An 11557-nucleotide genomic window follows, 5' to 3' on the forward strand; every position below is an offset into this window, starting at 1 on the left:
GACAAGACTGCGTTGTAAAAACTTTTGCGCCACATTTACTGTGGCAAGCATTAACCCCAACACAGTTAGGCAATGGAGCAGTTATGTGTTGGCCAACTTCTCACTAAGTTAGTCAGTCAGGCGGCAGGCAGTCACATATGGTAAGGCTTCCAAACCGCTTCGTTGGTTAGTTAAAAAAAGTTTCCACCCACCAAATGTGAGTGGCGTACAGCAACCGGGTGTGTGTGAGTTGTGTGGAATGTTGCACCCACAAAAATTGCTCCGCATAAGGTAAACACGTTTCAATTGTAAAGTTTTCGCAAATTAAATTCAAATTAAACTTGTCATAATGTATTTGCAGGTATGTAATGTGCGACATTTCCTGTCCTCCTTACTCCTGTTTCCGGTTAGTATAGAGCGGATATCCTATTTAGAGGAATTTTTATCATATTGTACTAACTATTATTTGGAATTTACATGAATTCATGAAAAAATTTAAAGAGTGTGCGAAAAAATGTCGAGAACGCGAGGACACTAGAGTACTGATTTAAGAAGTTAATAGTCTCAAATTGCCTACATATTTAATCAAAATACCCTTAAAGAAGTCAATAACTTAGTACAATCATTTCCATGGTAAGTGTCATACTGAAAGGAAAGCGTTATGCAGCAGACGTAGAGATCATTCAAAAGGCTTGAACCAGCATACTGGCGGCCATAACGGCCAACGAGCTAAAACACTCATTCGACATACTTTTGGACTGTGCAAAAAGCTGTATTGAAGCAGAAGGAGACTATTTTGAATAAAATAAATTGATTATGCCGAAAAAACCATTTGTTCTGTTTTTTTTTTAAGTCCTGTTTACTTTGGAACGCACCTTGTATATACTTCTTAGGATCCCCGACGTTTCCTTTGGAGTATTACAAACTTCGTGGCAAGCTTAAAGTGCTCTGTTCAGCGCATAAAAAGCAAGACTCGAAACTTAAAAGTGTATGAAATATTTCTTATAGCTGAAATGAAGATTTTTTTCATCAAAGAAAGAAGCTAAACATAATTGCGCATACAAACTAAAGCAAAGTCCAACTGTTATAGTTGGTTCGGCCGATATCGTACTCTCCAACGCTACGAAGGACAGCCATTATTGTAAAAAGCTCTACCAATGAGGAGTAACTTCTTATAGTAAAGTTTTGAATACAAAAAAAAAATAATTCCTGCCGCCCTGGTCTGGAGTTTGACAGTCAGTTTGAACCTTCCTTGCTTCCTTACTCACTTACGTACTCAGTACATGATTTTCCAAATGTATTGGTTAACTATTAAGTATAAGCTTTTCAACGGCAGCGTAACCAGCACGTGTCACATCCGCTTAAAACGATTCGATAATCAACTTGTTCAGCCAACACTCAGTTACAACATGATTTTCCATGCATTTAAGTGGGCTTGTGTTTATATATGTACATATTTAAGTGTGTTTGTGTAATACTACTACAACAAAAAAGCAGCAATTCGTCGCTGGAAATTGAAACACGTCGTCAACACTTGGGCAGGCAGCGCAGGATTTCGAAGTTTTTTCCCTGATTTTATAAATATATTTACAAGAAAATAAGTGACTCTGGTTGTCGCAATGTCGCAATGTGATGGCGTAAAATTGATTTTGTTTTTGCTGTAATATTATTCCGCTGTAATTGAATTATAAAACCATGTTGCATGCCTTCAAGCTAATTTGTAAGCCTTCGAAATCCTGTTTGCAGTTTAAATTGAAATGTATTCGGTTATTTTTTTTTTGACCACGTAATAAAAATGACATTTAAACACTTAAGTAAGAAGTATATACTAGTAAGGGAGTCGTAAGCCCTTAAAAGCTGCATTTGCTAGTTTCTCACATTTTCATTTAATTTCAAGGCAACTGGACTAATTTGTGTAGATATACAAGTAGATCAACTTCTTTCATATGAACTCTCAATATAACGATAAGGATCGCTCAGAACACTCCGTTGTGATACCTTAAACTTACAAATCTACAAATCTCTTCGAGTATATTGCAAATTTGTTGAGACGTCTAATGTCATTTTCGGCATCTGTTTCCTCCTCTATACAATTTTGACAACTACATAATAGCCTAATAGAAAGAGTCCAGTAAGAACCTCTACGATTGCGATAAAATGATTTTTGCTAAGGCCCAGTAGTTCTTCTGAGTTCTACTCTAGGTCAAAACAATCAAACAATCAGAGCCTGCTAAGCACACGCGAAGACCATTGGTCAAGTGCTAGAACGCAAAATGCAAATGAAGATGCAACTCAATCACATTCCAAAGTGTGCGGAGAAAGGGTGCCTGCTCTGGCTGTCTTATCGGCTTTGCAGCTACCATCGATTCCGCTATTACCAGACACTCAAACAAAAAATCAATTTTATCAGTGTGACTTTAGGCCTGGGAAATCGACAACTGACCAGATATTCATCATACGCCAAATCTTGGAAAAGACCCGTGAAAAGAGGATCGACACACCTACCTTTCTAGCACGAAAAGGAACTGCGTTTATGTCCTAAGTCTGAATTTTATATCCCCGCAATAGAAAAGGTACAATCCTCTGGGTCACCACGTTAAGTGGTCCATGAAAATTTCGAAAAATCTTCGGTTTTGAAAAATAGCAGTTCATTAGGAAGGGGATTAGACGCACACCCCGTGGTATAAATATTTCGTCAAAATTATTTTTTTTTTGTTAAAGTTATTGATGGTTGAAATTTAGAGCACGATAAAATTGTAAAATTATTTTCTCATAAACTACTAGAGATAAATCGATGAAATTTTTAAAGCCAAAGAAAATGTTCGTGCTATATTATAAATATTTTTTCAATTAAAACTGAAAAGTATGTGACACAACGCGGAAAATATACACCTTTAATAATCTGCAAAGAAATGTTTGTTCATTCTTACCATTCCACATATAATGAATATTTTGTCCCCCTACCTCTCTTAAAACGTATGGCACAACCATGTTAAAGTCTTGTGAAATATGTAAAAGCTGTATTTCAAAAACCATGGCTTGCAAAAATTTTGAAATATAAAAAATTTAATTTAACCGTACACTCGTTCTGCCAAGCACGTAATGGTACAAATTTGTACCTGCATGCAACCAGCGGAAACATCTTTAAAGACAGCTCTGGTAGAGGAAGAGCGGAGTGTGTAAGCACTTACTGGAGTCTTGTACATTGTTAAACCGAAATTGTGTCAACACTGTAATTATTGAATTAGTTTTACAATCAAGTTGCTGGAGTGAATATTCTACACTTACCTAGCGACCAAGCCACCTAGCCCAATTGCGATACACAGACAGTAACGCAGGAGCCATTACGTAAACAACCAGAAACTCAATTGTATGTATGCCAACAAACCAAATTGCTAAGACTCTCAGGGTTGCCATTAAGTCATAAACAAGAGTTTAGTTGGGCCGCTGATTTCCTTCTACGAAGGAAGTTACTTGAAGTAACTCTTAATGTTGAGGCCAGACTCCGAATTTGTAATGATTTCGACTCGTTGTTATATCGTATATCATTCGATGAAGAAATGGCAAACTTTACTGAAGAGAAATGTCAAAAGAACGGGAAAAATATGGCGTCGTTTGCTGTTCCTACCGGTCTACTTTTGTAGTGCCCAATTGAAAGCACCTATAGTTGATTTATTCTAGTTGGTAATTTGTTTCAGCGATTTTTTGATCCGTTATGGACAACCGTGGATTAGTCTGAACCGAGAACACAAAGCTCCGCCAATTACCTTTATTCTTTGCAAGATCACGTCAGTTGTACCTATCTACCGACTTGCCTACCGATCCCAAAGTAGCACCTGTACATAAAAAGTATTCTGCTTGGTCTCCAGGCCTAAATTATTGGCGGAGTTTATGGAGGTTCTTCAATACAGACCTAGTTCCAAAAAGCGAGGAAGCTTTTTGTGTATCCACCAGATACTTTGTCTTACCCTCGTTCGCCACAAGACCAACCTCTTTCCTTTAGTTTTCCAGGCAGGAAAAGGCTGCATATTTAAATTTACAATAGAAGCATTTAGCTTACTGGGTTATGCTGGCCTCGTTGTGGTAACAAGTTCACTTTATTGTTGTTATTGCTTGCCTATTGTACACGTAAAGACGATATGTTTAAAGCAAAGTACTTAATGTACATTTACACTTGAAAATAGAGATAGTTGAAGGTATGCGTGTGTGTTTGTGAGCGTTGAAGCTCCGACACATTTAGCCTATCCACAGGCATTCTTGCTTTTGACACTTTTGCGCTGACAAAGTGGCAACATCGTTTTGCAAAAGTAAAAACTTTTTACTATTAATAGTAGTAGGTGGAACGAAAGGTGGCATGCAGCAGCGCCAAGGGACAAAATTTCCAACAACAACAACGTTGAAGGTGTGTCATTTAAGCTGAAAAAAGAGACAAGACTGCGTTGTAAAAACTTTTGCGCCACATTTACTGTGGCAAGCATTAACCCCAACACAGTTAGGCAATGGAGCAGTTATGTGTTGGCCAACTTCTCACTAAGTTAGTCAGTCAGGCGGCAGGCAGTCACATATGGTAAGGCTTCCAAACCGCTTCGTTGGTTAGTTAAAAAAAGTTTCCACCCACCAAATGTGAGTGGCGTACAGCAACCGGGTGTGTGTGAGTTGTGTGGAATGTTGCACCCACAAAAATTGCTCCGCATAAGGTAAACACGTTTCAATTGTAAAGTTTTCGCAAATTAAATTCAAATTAAACTTGTCATAATGTATTTGCAGGTATGTAATGTGCGACATTTCCTGTCCTCCTTACTCCTGTTTCCGGTTAGTATAGAGCGGATATCCTATTTAGAGGAATTTTTATCATATTGTACTAACTATTATTTGGAATTTACATGAATTCATGAAAAAATTTAAAGAGTGTGCGAAAAAATGTCGAGAACGCGAGGACACTAGAGTACTGATTTAAGAAGTTAATAGTCTCAAATTGCCTACATATTTAATCAAAATACCCTTAAAGAAGTCAATAACTTAGTACAATCATTTCCATGGTAAGTGTCATACTGGGGAAGTGGTATAAATAGTAGTCGACTCAGCTTTAAGGGGTCCCGGTGGTCTAGAACCCTCAAATTAAGGGTGTTTTCTGGATTTTTTTAAGGTTTAAGAAAGAAAAGTACAAAAATATTTTTTTATTAAATAAAAAAAATTTTTAACAATATTAAAAATGGCGTCCAAAAAAAGCTATCTTAAAAAATGACTCCCGATGCCGTTGTTGATTTTGACTCTTCAGAACATCTGAAACATAAACACCAAATAAATTATTAATCAGTAGGAGTGCAGCTATCGCTGGAACTACAACCAAAAAAAAAATTTAAATTAAAAAAATTTCACGATTTTGAAGTTCAGATTCTGAAAACAGCTATTTTTGGACCAGTTTTAGATCGAAAAAAAAAATCGAAGTTCTTAAAACTAAAATTTAATTGTAGTCCCAGTGATAGATATTGATCTTATAAACATCATATTAAAATTTCAAGTGATTCGGATGGATAGTTTATTTTTCATCAACGGCACGTCGAAAAAAGTAGTTTTGAGATAAATGACGTACAAAGCATCCATTCATTGAGCCCCTCGACCGCGCGCTACCTGCTAAAACGGCTGTAGAAGCTAAAATAATGTGAATATCCTTCCAAAAATTTTACAGTATATTCTTAAAGGACTATACTTTCGAACTATCAAACAAAAAAAAATCCATTTTTTGAAGTGTAGTGCAAAGATTCAGTCAGTTATTCTCGAAGAAATCTTTTTATTTTTGGGGTGCATAAGAAAATAAGCCTAGAATCGAGAAAACTTATTGTAATGTTCTGAAATTTCCAAAAAATTTTGGCGATGGCTCAACGGAAAATAAATACATTTACTCCTGGCTGCCATTGACTCAGATTTATTAGTTCAATAGAAATATATGTATGAATGTATCTTACTGTAAGAATACATTTCAAACACACGTTTTTCGCACGAGCCCATTTGTTTGATATCTCTATATTGCGAAAAGAGTTCTCCAATTCTTATAAAATCTTTGCAAAATAAAATTTATCTAAGCTAGTTTCTAAGGCATAGAGCCCAAAATTCTGGAGCACTTGCTACTATATTTCGAAACAAGACCTGAGTCTACGGTCAGGAATAAGGCGCGGGTTTTCACATATCCAAGCAGGGATCACATTGCCTTTTTAATCATTAGCAGCTAGCAGAATGAAAAAAAAGCGCACAAAAAACGCAGTACATATATCAATAATTATGCTATTCTATTTTAAACTAAATTGCGAAAATATAATTGAAATACTGCTTGATTAAAGCTTTTAGTTAGCAATTTAATTTTGGCCCAGCTTCAAAGCATTTTATCTCTTGACCGATGTCCTAGAAAGTTTTTCATAACTAAAACAGTACCAGAATTCCATTCGATTAAGAATTTCACCTCTGCAGCATTCACAAAAATTATTATCAAACAAGAACACGAATACAAAAACTCAAGAGCACTATAAAAATCATAAGTGGAACTCAACAAAAGTATATATGTATAATATGTGTATTTCATACAGCATTCGGATTCGGAAAATAAGCTGAATCGGAGGCAAACGCACACCTTCGGAATCAATATTCAAGCATTCTCTAGGTAAACTCACGCTAAATTAAGTGTTATCATGCAAACTTGCTGTAGCAGACTCCCAAGTTTATTCCACTCCTATACATGACATATGTATATTTAAATATGATTAATAATAGTCTAGTTTCGAAATCGAAAAAAAAGATAGTTGGTAAACGTTATGAAGGTTTACGTTTACCAATAATTCTTTTTCTCGATTTCGAAACTAGTCTATCTATACTTCTTTTCGAATTTATAAAGTTTTCCTCTTTGCTTTCTACTACTCGGAATTACGCTCACATAAATGTTATCATATAAAAATTTGTGTACCAGATTCCAAATTTATGCGACTTCGATATATAACGGCTATTTAAAACCTCTAATAATTCTTCTCGTCTTTTTCACAAGTAGAGGAACGCAAAAGATTTATGCTGACTACAAACAAAATGGAATGCTCAAGGGATTTGTGGATAGTTTTTGGTGTCAGGACACTTGAAGGAAGACCCTGTTAGAAGAGCTATTGGCCATAGCAAAGAAAATCAAAATCACCAAAGCGCCTGAATAGGATGGCATACCTACCAGAACCCTGAAGGAAGCAATAAGCTCAACACTTCAACTGTTCGCTAATTTGTACAACGCTTATATAAAGGAAGAGGTGTTCTCCGACACGTGGAAAGTACAGCGTTTGGTTTTGCTCCCAAAATCAAAGAAATCACCTGAAGAACCTTCATCTTACTGACCCCTGAGTATGCTCGAGACAATGGGTAAAGTGTACGAAAATATAATACGAAACTACTTGGAGTTAGCAATCCAGAAAACGGCGGATTATCAGAAAGACAATAAAATGGAAAGGAGGATTACCTTGGATGTCAAGAATGTGTTCAACACGGCAAAATGGACCAAAGCTTTGGATGAAATTATAACTTAGTGGAAATGGGTGTTTAAGATACTATCTTTACAGATCCCGCAATGACATTAGTCCGAATTGTCCGATATGTACAGAGTATGTAGAAGACTCTGAAAATATGTATATTGTTTTACTGCCCTCGCTTTTCAGATACAAGGAAAAAACTAAAAACCGTACTCGGTGGTGTTTAACGATCGATAATTTAACGACACTCATGTGTCAGTCGACTGAAAAATGGAAAGCTGTTAGCGAAGCGTCAGCATTCATAATGACAAGACTGAGACTTTTTCAACAGATTAAGTGTCCGTCAAAGAGAAGACTGAAATATCCTGTCCGTAGTAGAAACTTGAGTAGTACTACAAAAAAAGACCCCAGCTATTCGAAAACGCTTTCACTTTCGATTTTAATTTTTGCTCAGGTCTACTCGCATATTGACTAAAAGTCGTTGACTTTAATATTCTTTAACCTTTTCAATCTTTATTAAGTTAACATAAATTAAATTTGTTCACCAAACAATGAAAACACTTATATTGAGTTATTCTAACCAAGTGTTTCGAGACTTCCTCCTGTGTTTTAACTCAAACAATATACTCTATAGTTTCGAAATACAAATATACGCTGATTTTTTTTTACTCAAAATTCACCTTCTTCACTTAAGTTCCTTCACAAATTACCACAAATATCATCGATTAAAATACAAAATAAATATATGTATAATATCATAAATTACTATGTATGTAAGCAAAGTTGTGGAGTGAGGAAGAGTGGCAAATTTTACACTCATTCGTGTTGCCTGAAGAGTGTAGGTATTTACCCTCACACCCAACAACAAAACATCACAGATTCAACTTGCCACTAAATGTAATTTAAATCGCTTCACGCACCTCGCATTTCCTATCTCTTCACGCGATCTACCTATCAACTTAAGCAGGTCCAGGTGGCCGGGTGTAAAATCGCGCACATACCCACGCGCCTTATGCACAACAGCTTGAAAAGTTTCGTCAGTTTGGGTTCGCACTTGTATTATACGCACACCACAACTTTTCACTGAATGATGCAAATTAGATGGGGCATGAGAGCAAACAGTGGATGGAATGGTTGGGGTGGACGGTGATAAATGGAAAGGTAAATGGCAGTTGTTCGGGTAAATCTCTAAAGCTGGCGGCATGTAATAAGCGACTGCAAAATCGATTAATGTTCTTGCGAACAACTTTTCCGCGGCAAATGAAACGCCAGCCGAGATTTGCGCGTGAGTTTGTGTGTGTTGCCGCTGATGGCACGCTGACTTGGCCTCAGAGGTTAAAACTTAAATAACAAGTAAAATAGGAAAGAAAGTTTCAATAGTATTACAAACAACTTAGGCGTAACGGCCGGGTGTTAAACTGTCTGCAGGTATTCAGTGATTTTCCACGAACTCTCGCGGACAGTCTATGAACTATGTACTTAAATATGATTACATATACAATATATAAAGCTATGTAAAAACCTACGTTTAGTATACGAGAGCGCGAAGCCCGCCTCGAAAAGTTACTGCTGACATATTAATTGTGACATATTCTCACCGCGAAGGCCTCTTACCAGGCACTACCAACGCCCTGTTTATTGTTGGTAAGCGTGATGCTTTTAACAAGCGCGTTGTAGATGATGTTGTTAGGCTATCTCGCTGATTTTATTAAATGTATCTACCGGTAGCTGAGTTGATAATGTTATTGTCAGGCAGCCGATGCTGTTTGAAGGATGTCCTTGTGGTAAAATAGCTTTGTCAGCTCTGTCCTCATTTGGCATCTTAGCGGAGCTCTTAAATTTACAAACTTGGCGCATTTTGTATGTCGGTAAAAATATGTCAGCAGCTGCCGGACATACCTGGGATAGCGAAATTGTCAAACAAACTGAGTAAATGTACAAATCTTGTTACTAGCTGTAGAAAAAGCCGTTATTGCCTCATAACCTTGCTCATTAGGCAAGTTTTATTCAAAAGTAAGGGTGTTTTTGTTAGACATGTGGTTTTCAAGACGGACTTAAACGCATATAATTTTATGTTTAGGCCAACATTTAGCTGTATTATAAATATAAGAGGTTGCATTATTTTTATACTCTTGCAATATGTTACAACAGAGTATAATAGTTTTGTTCACTTAACGGTTATACATATCACCCAACACTAAGCGAGATAGATATAGGGTTATATATATATATAAATGATCAGGATGACGAGTAAAGTAATAATTCGAGTGTCTGTCTGTCTGTCCGTCCGTTCAAACTGTAACTTGAGATATCTTGATGAAATGGATTGGGTTCCTTATTATAAAAAGAATACGTGTTCGTAGATGGCCGTAATCGGACCACTGTCACGCCCACAAAACGCCATTAATCGAAAACCTATTAAAGGCCATTACCAATCACTAAATCATGATATACAAGTAAAACTCTGATTTGACACAGGAGATCGCACTAGCTAAGGACATCTGTAAGCAAGAAATTTTGAAAAAGGTGGCGAGGCTTATCCCTCTAGTAAGTTTAATGTACATATCTCCCAAACCACCCAGCTCTAATATTATGTGAACTCCTAGCAACAGTGTAAAAATAGATGAAATCGGAAGATAACCTCGTTCACTACCCATATAACGGTACTGTTAAAAACTACTAAAAGCGCAATAAATCAATAACTAAATATGCCAGAGACATTCAGTTTTACTTCCGCGATGGTATGAGAGACCTCTAAAGGGGACGGGGTCATATTTGGACGATCGGCGTGGCACCGTCCACTTTTTGGCGAAATCCCATATCTCGGAACCCGACTGACCGATTTGACAGAATTTGGTACGTGGCATTCCTCTCATATTTCTATATCACAGTATGAAAATTGACGAAATCGTCAAACAACCACGCCTACTTCCCATATTGCACAATTTTAAATTTCACTTGATTTTTTCATTTTGCAATACACAAATCAAGAAGCAATTAGTATAAAGGGATACAACTTTGCTTGAATAATGCCAGGTCATACACTTATCTTATGACCGAAAATTGTTCAAACCCAAATAAAAACGTTCAAGCCCCTAGATACCGAATATTTTGACTCCAGTATCTGTAGTTGACTTTTGATCGAAAATATTAGTCAATGTGCGAGATATATAATTGAAAAGCAGGGATAATCCTTCTCTGACAATGGTATGTATGTATGCCAAAAATTTAATCGGAGTTAAGCTTACCTTAGCTCCCATATACTTAATATAAAGATTTTCGAACAACCGGGTGACTTTGTACCGCATATATTGGCCAATATGTGAGTTATCTCAATGAAAATGAGAGAGCTTATTTTACTTATAACAGCGTGTCTTTGTGCTTAAAATAAATAAATTTAAGCTAAAACTTGTCCTAGCCTCTATGGAGGATTTTCGAACATCCAGCTGACTTTACTCTATATGATTGGTTTTTTCGTATTTGGTATTTTGGCATGTTAATAGTATGTGGTATTGGGAAAAATATATAAAATCGGGTCGATACTACCCCAACTTAATTTATTCTTAATTTTTCTAACAAACCTTATGTGTCTGTCGGTGTATGAATTATATGTACATATGTATGTATATAAAAAAATGCTTGCATTTCGATACTTTGGTCGACCTTTTACTCCTTACAGTATTTCCCTGGCTTTGATTGTTTCAAGTTGCAAGAGTATAAAATATTCTGTTGCACCCGAACTTAGCCTTTCCTGACTTGTAACATATAGATTTATTTTTAACTTCTAAGCTTAAATAGCTTTAAAAGCGTGTTTTTTAGTTTAATTAAAGTATGTATACTTATTTTACTATGAAGTGGATATACCCTTTAAAACATAATTTAATACAACTTTACGCAAATTTTTCAAGTCAGTGAACATTTTATTTTATAACACTTTCCAAATAATATATCTTAAGAAAGATTTCAATTTTTTTTAAGTAAACTTTTAAATTTTCTAATTTCTCTAACTTTTTCAGCAATTAAAATTCAGAAATTAAAAATAAAACTATTGAATTTATGCAAAATATGAATTCTTAATATAT

The sequence above is a fragment of the Bactrocera neohumeralis genome, chromosome 5 (assembly GCF_024586455.1).
Source record: "Bactrocera neohumeralis isolate Rockhampton chromosome 5, APGP_CSIRO_Bneo_wtdbg2-racon-allhic-juicebox.fasta_v2, whole genome shotgun sequence".
NCBI lineage: Eukaryota > Metazoa > Arthropoda > Insecta > Diptera > Tephritidae > Bactrocera > Bactrocera neohumeralis.